Raw genomic sequence first — 11,300 nt, forward strand, 5'->3', positions numbered from 1 at the left:
ACCTGGAAGCTCTTCTGCTCTGTAACCAGCCCATTCATCCCACAAGCATTCCAGGAGAGATGGGGAGGGGGAAAGCCACTTCACAGGCATTCAGAGAGGGAGAGGAGACAAAAAAGGGTGGGGAGGAAGTATAACAGACCTTTTGAGCATAGAAATCACTGCTGCTCCTACAACAGCAGGGACAGGCCAGTAGGAGCTGGCAGGGCAGGCTTAAGGCTGGGCTCCCAATGGCAGGAGAGAAGAAAAAGACTGGGCCCCTGGAGGGGCAGGCTGGAGCTTCCTGGATCCCATTTGCTCACAGCCAGTGCCCTGCCCCCACTCTCAAGCCATCCATGGCGCCCCCAGGTCGGCCAGAATGGAGCAGCGGTTTTGACTGCACCAAGGCCACTTATGGCTTACAGGCAACTCCCAGACCCACCACAGCCCACCATCTCAGCCAGAAAGGAGCCCACTCAGCCTCACCATTGCTTCTTTTCCTTCCACCCAGAACCCCCCTTCCTCTCCTAGCCATTTCTGGGAAGCCAAGAGGCAGGCACAGGATTCTACCTCCCAGCAGCCAACTGCACCTCCCCAGGCTTTGGCAGAACGATTGGTGGTGCTCTACTATCCCCACTTAGCTGCACAGCTTCTTCCCTGACTTCCTCCGCTCGACTTTCCTCTTTTGCCCCATTCCTGCCTCACTTCCTCCTTTGGCAAGTCACGCAAAGGAGGCCAGCAGGAAGTGACAGCCCCCATAGGCCAACCTCCAAGGGCAGAGAAGGCCAAGCCTCCAAAAGGTGACTGGCCCAGATCCTCTAGGTTCTCCAGACTGACACCAAAGCACTTTCTCCACTGACATCAGCACCCTCTGTCATGCAGGGGGTGGAGTTATCCCAAGGATAGGCCAATAGCAGAAGGAGGAGTGCCTTCCTAGACAGCAAGGGGATCTGGGAAGAGGAAACCACCATGTTTCTACCTGGTTTTGAACCAAGGACCTTTTGCATGTTAGGCAAATGTGATAACCACTACACTACAGAAACTCCATCCACTTGGCTAGGGCTCGCCCTGGCACACACTGATGGGCAAACCTAGAGGAAAGTGGTGGCAGCTCTTTGATAGGTCTTTGATAGAGCAGAGGACTGGAGCTGGGTCTTAGGAAGTCATCTTTACGTCATCCTTGTGACTCCAGCTTGAGGGAGAGCTTCTTATTCTTCCCCTTGCTGACAAAGAGCAAGAGAAGAATGAAAGGTCAGGTGGGCCAACTCCGTGCAGAAGCCCATGCTGTCTTTTCCTGCTGCATAGCCCAAAATGAGGGAACCTGTGGCAGTTAAAGGCACTGCTGCACTTTCAGAAAACAGCCCACCCCTGCACAAAGAAGGATAGACGAGTCTGCCAAAGCCTGGGCTTTAACCAGAGAACTTTAGTTTAGTGCTCTCCCAACTGAACTACTTCAGCAGCTGCTACATTTCTTTTTGTCCTACTGCTTTTCTGTCTGGGCTGTTTTTGTCAGCTGTGGCACAGAAAAAGGACATTATTATGAGTGGCCCATGAAGGCAAGATTAACTTTTGCCTTCCTTGTTCAGCTTTACTCACTTCCTCACCCTATTCCTGCCTTAGTTCCTGGGTTTTCTAAAGGTGACGGGGGCCCAGTGGTGTGAGGAGGAAGTGGGGCAGCTAGACTCTGTTGGCAAAAGTCCTGCCACTAGTTGCCACCTCACTCTCTTCTCCCATCTTCACATATTGGCCGCCAGGGACTTGGTGCCCAGCAGTGCAATGGAAGGCAGTGGACAGCCACCCTCGTCTTGAAGCTCCGGCTCATTAAACCACATCTTCAATCAATGCTGGCCAATGAGAGACCAACATTGCTTACTATTTTAGCACTTGAAAATGCCATTGGCCAGTCATTGGATCTCTCTAATGCTGTTACAGAACAAATGAAAATAGAATCTCAGTGTGACATGCTATACCTTTGGGGGAGCGTGCTGTAACCCCCATAGTCCTCACCCCCCATAGTCCTCATTTTCATATAATCGTGATCTTACATATAAAGCATGACTTGTAAGGTATCGGGGGAAAGGTTATGATCTGCTGAAAGTCATATCTCTACCCATAGATGTATACCATTAATGTATATGAAGTTATGAGAATTGTGCAGTATGGTTGTCACTATGATGTAAGTTGGGGGAATCAGCCAGATGTTAGCTCCCCAGTGGCAACAGCAAGGAAAGTAACCAACACCCGGACAGGGTGTCAAACAACCCATCAACAGCCACTGTCCAGCAAGGGAGCTACAATGCAATGACTCACCTGCATGAGGCCACACGAGGGGAATTGCTCAACCTTGCTTAGAGAGACGCAGTGATGCTCAACTGGGGGGGGGGGGTTTACAAAGCCAATGGGGAAGAAAGGACATGATAAAAGGAGAGACATTTGCCATGCTTTATCTCTCTCTTCCACCTACATCTACAGCCACCACCACACCAAGCAACTGAAGCGCTGATCAAAGGGGAGAGCCTGGCTGAAAAGCAACCAGCCAGCCTGTGATGAGAAGCATCTAAGTTTGTAAGGGCACTGAAAGGGTTAAGATCAGCTTAGAATGCATTTTGCTTTTATTTCACGAAAACAATGAGGAGTCCGGTGGCACCTTAAGGACTAACAGATTTATTTGTGCATAAGCATTTGTGGGTAAAAAGCTCACTTCTTCAGATGCATGGAGTGAAAATTGCAGATACAGGCATAAATATTTATTGGAACATGAAGTAAAGGGAGTTACCTTACAAGGGGAGACCCAGTGTTGAAGGCTAATTCAGTCAGGGTGGATGTGGTCCACTCCCAATAATTGATGGGGAGGTGTCCATACCAAGAAAGGAAAAATTGTTTTTGTAGTGAGCCAGCCTCTCCCAGTCCCTATTCAAGCCCAAATTAATGGTGTTAAGTTTGCAAATAAATTGAAACTCTGCAATTTCTCTTTGAAGTCTGTTTTTGAAGTTTTTTTGAATGGCTACTTTTAAATGTTAATAAATGTGACTGTGTAAATCTGTTAGTGACTGTGTAAATGTGTTATTGACTGTGCAAGTCCCAGTGGTCCAGATTCCTGGTTTTTCCACCCAGGCAGCCTGGGTTCAATTCTCAGTGTGGGAACAGCACAGAGCTTTTGCTCAGAGGGGAGGCAGGAAATGAAAGGAATGGGAAGGTTCCTGCCAGCAGGGGAATTGGACAGTGTTGGGATGGGACCCCAGAAATGGGAGTCGGGGGCTGAGGTCTGAGGGGAGATCAGGGAAGGATCCCAGCTGTGTGGGAAGTTGACATTCTGGAGAGCACAGGCCTGGCATGGGGGGTGGGAAGAGTGAATGTGTACCTCTAAACTCACCAACTGGAGACTAGGCAGGCTTGTAAGAATTACCTATTTGTTGGTAAATGTCAATTTTGGTGTAAACACACAACCCAATGGCAAAATATTTCTATCGATAATAATCAAAATTGACAGATGGGCAAAGTAAGAAACATGCTGCTTGAGAACTTATCCTATTCTAATCCTATAGGGGTCCCTTCTGTCTTAGGCATCACCATGAGGGAGTTTCATTTCCCTCCCCATTTTCACACAGAGACACAATTTCCTTTGTACAGATCCATGAACAGCAAAACCTCCCTGTGTCTCTAGTCTGAGCCAGGGCATTCAATTCCATTGAAACCTTCTCTCCTGCAATGGCAATAGTCAGACAGAAGGGATGCGTCCACCTTCCTCCACTGGCAGTGAGATAGTCCCTCTCCTCTTCATGCTGTTGTTGTTATTCCATGAGTCATCAAGGATGGAATAAAAAGTTGAGTTTACTCCAGGGTGAGGAAAGAAAGGAGCCACCAACTCCCCGAAAAATCTCAGTGCCCTGAGAAAACCTGCCCCTGCTATTGGACTCACAGAGGTGCTGGCGATACGACGGGAAAAGGGACTGTCTGAATTGCCAAGGCAGGGAATGAACAATCTACAGCAACATCATTAACCACAAACACACTCTAATCATGCTCCAGACAGTAGGGAAATGGGCAGGAATTCTTGCTGTTCAGCCATGGCCACATGTACAGAGCTGCCCAGCAGTGAGTGTGCTGGGGAAGCTGGTCTGAGCAAACAATTGGAAATGACCCTTCAGTGAGAACAGAACCAGAGTGTAGAAAAGCCTTTATGTTAAACGGTTGTGGCTGAGGGCTTAGAGAGCTGGGCTATGACACCATAGGGGTCTTCCTGTGGAGGTTTGATTCTTGCCAACTATGCAAGGCTGGTGTGTGGTGTCTCCATGGCTGTACTTTCGGTGTCTTATCACCCACGGTGCCACAAGGAGCCAAGTCTAGACGTATTCAGAGGCTAAGGACAAGTCAACATTTCAAACATTGAGTCTATGCTGCTGCAGCTCAGTAATGGAGATGCTCTATGCCAGAGTTTCTTAAACTTCCTTTCACTGTGTAACCCTTCTGCCGGGCCGAAACGATAGCAGCAAGGGCTGGGTTCAATACATAGGGGTCCCTTCCCCACAACATAATGCAAAACCAGCTCGAGCCCTGTCATGAATAGTTAGTTAAGGGTTAAGTTTCCACCTGTAAAGGGTTAACACATAGTACCTGGTGAACACCTGACCTGAGGACCAATCAGGGAAGAGAATTTAAAATTCCTAGGAGGGAACTTTTTCTCTCTGTTTCTGTGTGTGTTGTTCTTAGCCGTTTGGAGTTACAAGGGTCCAGATGTTTTAATCAAGTTTTCTACAAGTTTCTACCTTTCTGAACTAATTTCTTCTAGTCAAGATAGTGAGTATTAGAAAGATACTTTGTGTCCTCATCTAATAATCCTATGTTTGCAATTCTGTGTGTTTGTTATTGATTATTCTTAATTCTGCCTGTATTGTTTGTACTGAGAAGGAGAGAGGATTCTCTCCAGAACTTAGAAAGGTTATACCCTATGAGTGTCCAGCTTGGACTCAGAGATTCTGTATTTTCTTGTTTTTCTTTTAATAAATTCTTTCTATAAAGATTTGATTAAATCCCTCTACTGTGGATACAGGGGGAGGGGGCTAAGAAACTCTCTCTCGGTGGTGAGACAAGCTTATCTCCGGGCAGAGAGGGGAGGTGGGAGGTTTCTCTCTCTGTGAGTTGATCTGTTTCTCCCCAGGGAACGTCTTTGGAAAGAGGAGGGGGGGGGGAAACAGGGGTGTCCCGGCCCACGTATTCGACCGGGTGGTGGCAGCAAAAAGGGGACCTACCCTAGGATTTTAGGGTGGGGGGATACATGCGGGTCCCCACATTGGAACCCAACAGCTCCAAGTGGGGGTGAGACCTATGACAAGCCCCCACCCAGTGACCTGGGAAAATCTTACACACACCCCTGGGCGCCTCGAGGAGGCAATACTTCCCCTCTCGCAAGCACAGAGTCTTGGTGTAGCAGAAAAGGTTTAATACATGATAAACAACAAGCATTAAATTGGGAAAATACCTCAGCTAGAGTTCATAGGTCAAACCGTGAGCAAAGACCCACCCCAGCAAATTGGGCCGTGTCCTTCTCTTGGGGCCCATGAGTCCAGCAACCCCCAAATCACCCACAGTCCCAAAAGTCTCACAAGCCAAAAGTCTCTGTCCTGGGTCAGTGCAGCCCCAGAGTTCAAGAGTCTCTCTGCAGAGGTCCCCCTCCCCAGCCTGGGTAGAAAGGGGCACCTTACGTGGTTTCGGGGCCAACTGCCCTGCCTCTTGGTGGGGTTCTGCTTCCACTAGTCATCCCCGCCAACAGCTCAGCTCGCTCTGTGGGCTGCTCCGCTCTGCCAGTTGCTCTGGTCCACCAGCTGTCCTGTGAGCCACTCCAGCCATCCTCGCGAGCTGCTTGGCTCCACTCACCCAGTGGCTGCACAAACTGCTCCACTCCGCTCTGCCAGCTGCTCTGCTCCACGGTATTGCTTCAGGCTCCCCCACTCATTAGCACAGTACTCAGTGCTCTCAGCTCAGCAAGTTCAGCTCTTCAGTGATTTCAGCTCTTAGTGATTCCAGCTCATAGTAGGGGAGCCCCAGTGCCAGTGAGTTCAGCTCAGTAACCTGTATCTAGATTCTTAAGGGAATCAAAAATTAACTCTGACATTCCACAGTGGAGAGAGGCACAGGTGGAACTGGTGCTTCTGGCTCACACAAGCAGCCTGCACCACCCAGTACAGATATCTGTCCCCAGCCTCTCTCCCTTCAATGGGTTTTGGAACCCATGTCCTTTATCTAGCAAGTGCTATTTAGTTGATAATGAAACCCTCTATCATAAGACAGTTTTGTAGTTCCTCATTTACTTAATCAGGGTGACAACATTTCATTCCTCCTGCCCCAATAACAACGAAATTGGGGGTCCCACAGCTGTGAAAATAACCATCCCATGCTGCTTTGCGGTATGCTAAGTGGGGTGGGAGTGCCAATGCAAATAACCAAAATACCAATGAAAACACTGGAAACTTCTTTCCGCACTCCCCATAATTTACCACCAGGTGTCAGGGTGGGGCTCATCCTGACTCTGCTTACATCTGCAACCCCCTTCTGCCAAAAAAAACTTACTACATGGCCCTGGAAAGAGGGACCAAGCCCCTCTGCACTGGTGGGGAGCCAAAGCCTGAGCTCTGCCCCAGTGGGGGTGAGGGAAAACCAAAGCTTGAGTGATTCAGCCCTGGGTGGTGGGGCTCAGACTTTTGGTTTCAGCCTCAGGCCCCAACAAGTCTAACGTCAGCCCTAGAGACCCCATTAAAATAGGGTCACGACCCACTTTGGGGTCCTGACTACAGTTTGAGAACAACAGCTCTATGCTGATGGGAGAGTTTTCCTGTGGGTGTAGTTAATCCACTTCCCCAGGAGGTGGCAGCTATGTCAGTGGGAGAAGCTATATCGGTGGGTGTGCAAGCTGTGGTGTTTACCACAGTTAAGAAGGTTAATCAAACCTCATTTTTAAAACACCTGTGGTCTGGGAATGGCAAAGGTGCTCGATGAAGCAGGGTCTGGAGATCACAATTTGATACTCCTGTTGTCATGGGGGTATAGCTCAGTGGTAGAGTGCTTGACTGCAGCTCAAGTGGTCCTTGGTTTAAACCCAATTGCCCTCTTATAGCCTTCTTTCTTTATTTTAAAAAAAGGAAAACATTTTTATTTCTATTCTCCATTGTGTTCAGGAGCTCCACTATACGGGGGTGCTTGAAATGAATGTAAACACTCAACATTACACTGTCCAAATGCATAAAAACCCAGCTAAGCTGTCCATCAGCTGAAATCAGTTCCAATCCTCTAAGTGTTTAGTTTATGTTTTCATCAATTAAACAAAGGTATCATCTGAATGTACATTTGCAGATCCCTCTTCTCCAGGGGCTGTGCTGTGCAGAAGAACAAGAACCACATCCAGTTTGGGTTCAGGAGTCTGATGAGCAAAGGCCACTTGGTACAGGCTAAAGTCACCAGCACTTTGGCTCCTTCACATTCAACCAGCAGCTGGGCCCCCAGGACAAGGCATGAGAAGAAGACAGTGGCTGTGAGCAGGAAAATAGCCACCAAGAAGCTGGCTAAAGCTGTCAAGATCCCCAGGGAGGTCTCCATGCCCATATGTAGAATGTGGTTGTGGAGATTAATGGCAGGAGGAGGCTCACGTCAGGGCCCTAGTGGGGCTCTGGGTGATCGCTGCTTCCCACCACCCAACATAGATGGAATGAGGTTGAGTAGTGTCCGCAAAAGAGAAACTAAACAACTAATTATTCCTCAAGAAAGGTTTTTAATGACTTCCGACTATCAAGGCAACACAGACAGAAGAAGAAAAACAGAATGAAAGACCAGCACTGAATGAGGATTAATACAAATGGCAAGTTATACTGGAGACAAGCACAAGTCCAAGTAATATTATGCATTAACTGCCTATTCCTATAAGTGCACATATAAAAGGTAAATAGTATTGAAAATAGTCACAAGCACGTGCAACGCTACTATTACTGATTGCCCAGCAACTTTACATGTATTGTAACCACCCCCAACAAATACAATTCTGTACGTAATAATACAGTGATTAACTATATTTTACTAACCTTAACCCACCTCTAACCTTATATAACAACTTATCAACTTTGATTAACTTTTATGATAAACTTGATGGTAACTTATCCTGAAGACAGGCTCAGCGACTTGTAAAGCTATTGTGGTTTATAAACTACTAGCTTCACCAGTGAAGGGCCTAAATCCCCATCGTGTAGAGGTCAATCATAGGAGTTTATTACACACAGTGCTGGCGGAGTGTCACCTTGCTTGTTAGGCTCAGAGACAGTGTCAATCAATTGATTACAATAGAATACATAGATTTTCCATGGGTGGGGAAAAGTGACGGGGTAGGCAGTTCCACACCCCAGGATAGATTTTGCAGCAAGACAAGATAAGCACATTGGCAAGTGATTAACAGGTTACATAATGTCTCTGCCCATGGTCTCAAGTTAGCAAGTTAACATTTAATTAATACTTTGATAAAATGTTATTGGTATAAAATATATTTGTTGAATTCTGATTTGGGGTCCATAGGAATGGAGCAACTCCTTTGATTGTCCAACAGGTACATTCCTAGGGGTTAAAGCAAAGAAACAGTGCAAGTGTATGGCAATAAAGATTGTTTTGTGTGTCTAAAGGCAAGGCATTGGTCCCTGGGAGGGAGGTGGAAGGATGCCATATCTTATACTGACATGTGCCAACTTTTCATAAACTCAAGGCTGGATCTGTCAGAAGAATGTCTCCCTACAGAAGAGACTAACACAATAGGAACAGAGATTCTTTGTTCAATCTGCAACTCTGAATAAGACACAATGATTTAGTTCTTAGCTCCAACACCTGGCAATTTGCTGACCAGGCCTATCTTAGCAAGAAAGGCTTTCTGTTTACCCAGCTTTCTCTTAGCTGATCACGATTTGCTAGGCCTCTGGTCCCTTGATCATACTCTGGACTTTGGGTCTGGAAAAGAGCCGGCACAATACGTAGACCAGGTTGTTATACAAAATGCACATGGATTTGAACCCTTCACATACAGTAATGGCAAAGTTCTTGGTTCAGGCTTGTAGCAGTGATGGAATAAACTGCAGGTTCAAATCAAGTCTCTGGAGTCCATCCACAGCTGGGATGGGTCATTCAGTCCTTTGTTCAGAGCTTCAGTTTGTAGCAAAGTCCCTCCAGAGGTATGAAGCAGGACTGAAGACAGGATGGAGATGAGGCATCAACCTTTTATAGTATCTTGCCATGTGGTCTTTGCTTTCTTTGTCCCAAGGACACTCTATCCAGCAGGTGGCATAGAAAAACCTTAGAGTTCTGTCCATAGGCAGGTCCCTGCATACCTTGCTGAGTCATGAGGCATATCTGCCTTTTCTCAATGGGTCGATTGTATAGCTGATGGTCCTTAATGGGCCATCAAGCAGGCTAGGCAGAGCTGAAACCAACTTGTCTGGAGTGTTCCCCAGAAACATAGCAGAGGTTTGAAATACAGGCAGCATAGAACCAATATTAAAAAAAATAAAATATAAGATTAGGGTGGGAAAGGACCTCAGAAGGCCATCCAACCCCCTCCTCAAAGCAGGACCAATCCCCAGATAGATTTTTACCCCAGTTCCCTAAATGGCCCCCTCAAGGATTAACCTCACAACCATGGTATTAGGAGGCCAATGCTCAAACCACTGAGCTATCCCTCCCCATCATAACTACAAAAATGATACACATCTAGAGATAGCATCATTATAATCAGGCAGTCAGAACCTCTCCATAGACTCCTTACACGACAACCTTTCTACAATATTGGCTGCAAATATAGAACAGTGGTCGCAACGGTGATCTATACAGTTACAGATTATGTCAATAACGTCACAGGAGGTGACACGGCATCAGTGAGACTGATACTGGAATACTGCCTCCAGTTTTAGTGTCCTCGTTTGAAAAAGATGTTTTGAAAGTGGAGCTGGGGCAGCAAAGAGCCACCAAATGTTCTGAGGGCTGGAGAAAAATGCCTTCCAGTGAGCTATTGTTATCAGGAGGCCTGTGATATGCAGGAGGTCAGATTAGATGCTCTAATGGTCTCTTCTGGCCATAAAGTCGACTAATTTCTAAAAAAGTGAGTGTAGCATTGGGAGCAGAGTCTGATGTTTTACTGTCTAGCCAGCTCCTTGAGTGGGGTGAGCCACAGGGAGTAGATCAAACCTCCAAAGTGCCTGGCCAGGGGCAGGACATTAGCACAGCAAGGGAGGCGTGTGGCAGTGACATCACAAAGGCCTTTTGCAGGACCTCAGACTATTGGTCAAAGGTGGTAGGGAGGTGGTGACCTCACAGAGAGATGCTGACATCAGCCAGGCAGGGCAGGGGTGAGGGGCCAGGGAAACCTCAGAGACCCCTGTGGCTTTGCCTCAGCAAGTTTCCTTCTCCAGGTCTCTCTTTGAGAATTGAGAGAGTATTTGGGTTCACGTACGTGAGTGCCAGGAGGAACCTCTTTCGAGTTTTCTCCTTCCCTTTTAGTGATTTTACTAGAAAACAGATGTCCCTGTTTAGAAGGTAAGAGCCTCCTCCAAGTTTGAAACCTGTTCAGTCTGATCCATCTGGTGACAGTTGAATTCTAGGCATGGAAACATGATCTTAAGGAGGCAGAATTTTATTGTGCACCTGGGATTTTATCCCTTAGAATCACTGGGGACATTAGGGTTTGTCCTTTTTGTTTCACCTTTTCCTCCCTCCCTCCCTCCCTCCTTTCTCTTAGTCTCTTGCTTCTTTTGTCCTTTCTCCTGTTCCCCTCCCAACACCAGGGCACACTGGAGCCGCACTGCTGGGACTCTCTCTCTCTCCTGCCTTTCCCAGACTATTAAGCCTGGCCCTGGTCCAACTTCCCTTAAGTGCCGTGTGGGCAGGAGGAAGCACATGGCAGCTGCAGATACAAAGACCAAATTGTGGGCATCAGGTGAAGCAGCAAGAAACACAACCATCAGGTCAACCCGCAGGAATCTCTCACCAGACAAATTCTAGTGCCCCAACCTATAGCAGCCAGCCTGGTGAATCAGCCAGACGAAAGCCCTAGCTCTAGCGGGCATCAATCACCCAGCAGGAAGGAGAAAACTCAGCCTGGTGCACCTAGGAACAAGGAAATCAAGCACATTGAGCTCCAAGGCTTTACAGCAAACCAGCACAGCACCAGGAGGTCCCCATGGGATTTGAACTCAGATGGCAGGAGTCAGAGTCCTGAGGACTGAATCATTACACCCTGGGACCTGCCCCTACTATCATTTCAGGACTCCCGTGACCCTCATCTGGTTGGTTTGCAAGCTGCACTT

At 47.5% G+C, this 11,300-nt stretch overlaps 2 non-coding genes across 2 annotated transcripts; one reads left to right on the forward strand and one right to left on the reverse strand.

Moving 5' to 3' along the window:
- Positions 1 to 946: 946 nt before the first annotated feature.
- On the reverse strand, positions 947 to 1,019 carry TRNAV-AAC. Its single transcript has one exon. It is a non-coding gene; the product is annotated as a tRNA-Val (tRNA).
- Positions 1,020 to 7,010: 5,991 nt separating this feature from the next.
- TRNAC-GCA lies at positions 7,011 to 7,082 on the forward strand. The gene has a single exon. It is a non-coding gene; the product is annotated as a tRNA-Cys (tRNA).
- Positions 7,083 to 11,300: the final 4,218 nt, after the last annotated feature.

This window comes from Mauremys reevesii, unplaced genomic scaffold (assembly GCF_016161935.1).
Source record: "Mauremys reevesii isolate NIE-2019 unplaced genomic scaffold, ASM1616193v1 Contig5, whole genome shotgun sequence".
Taxonomy (NCBI): Eukaryota; Metazoa; Chordata; order Testudines; family Geoemydidae; genus Mauremys; species Mauremys reevesii.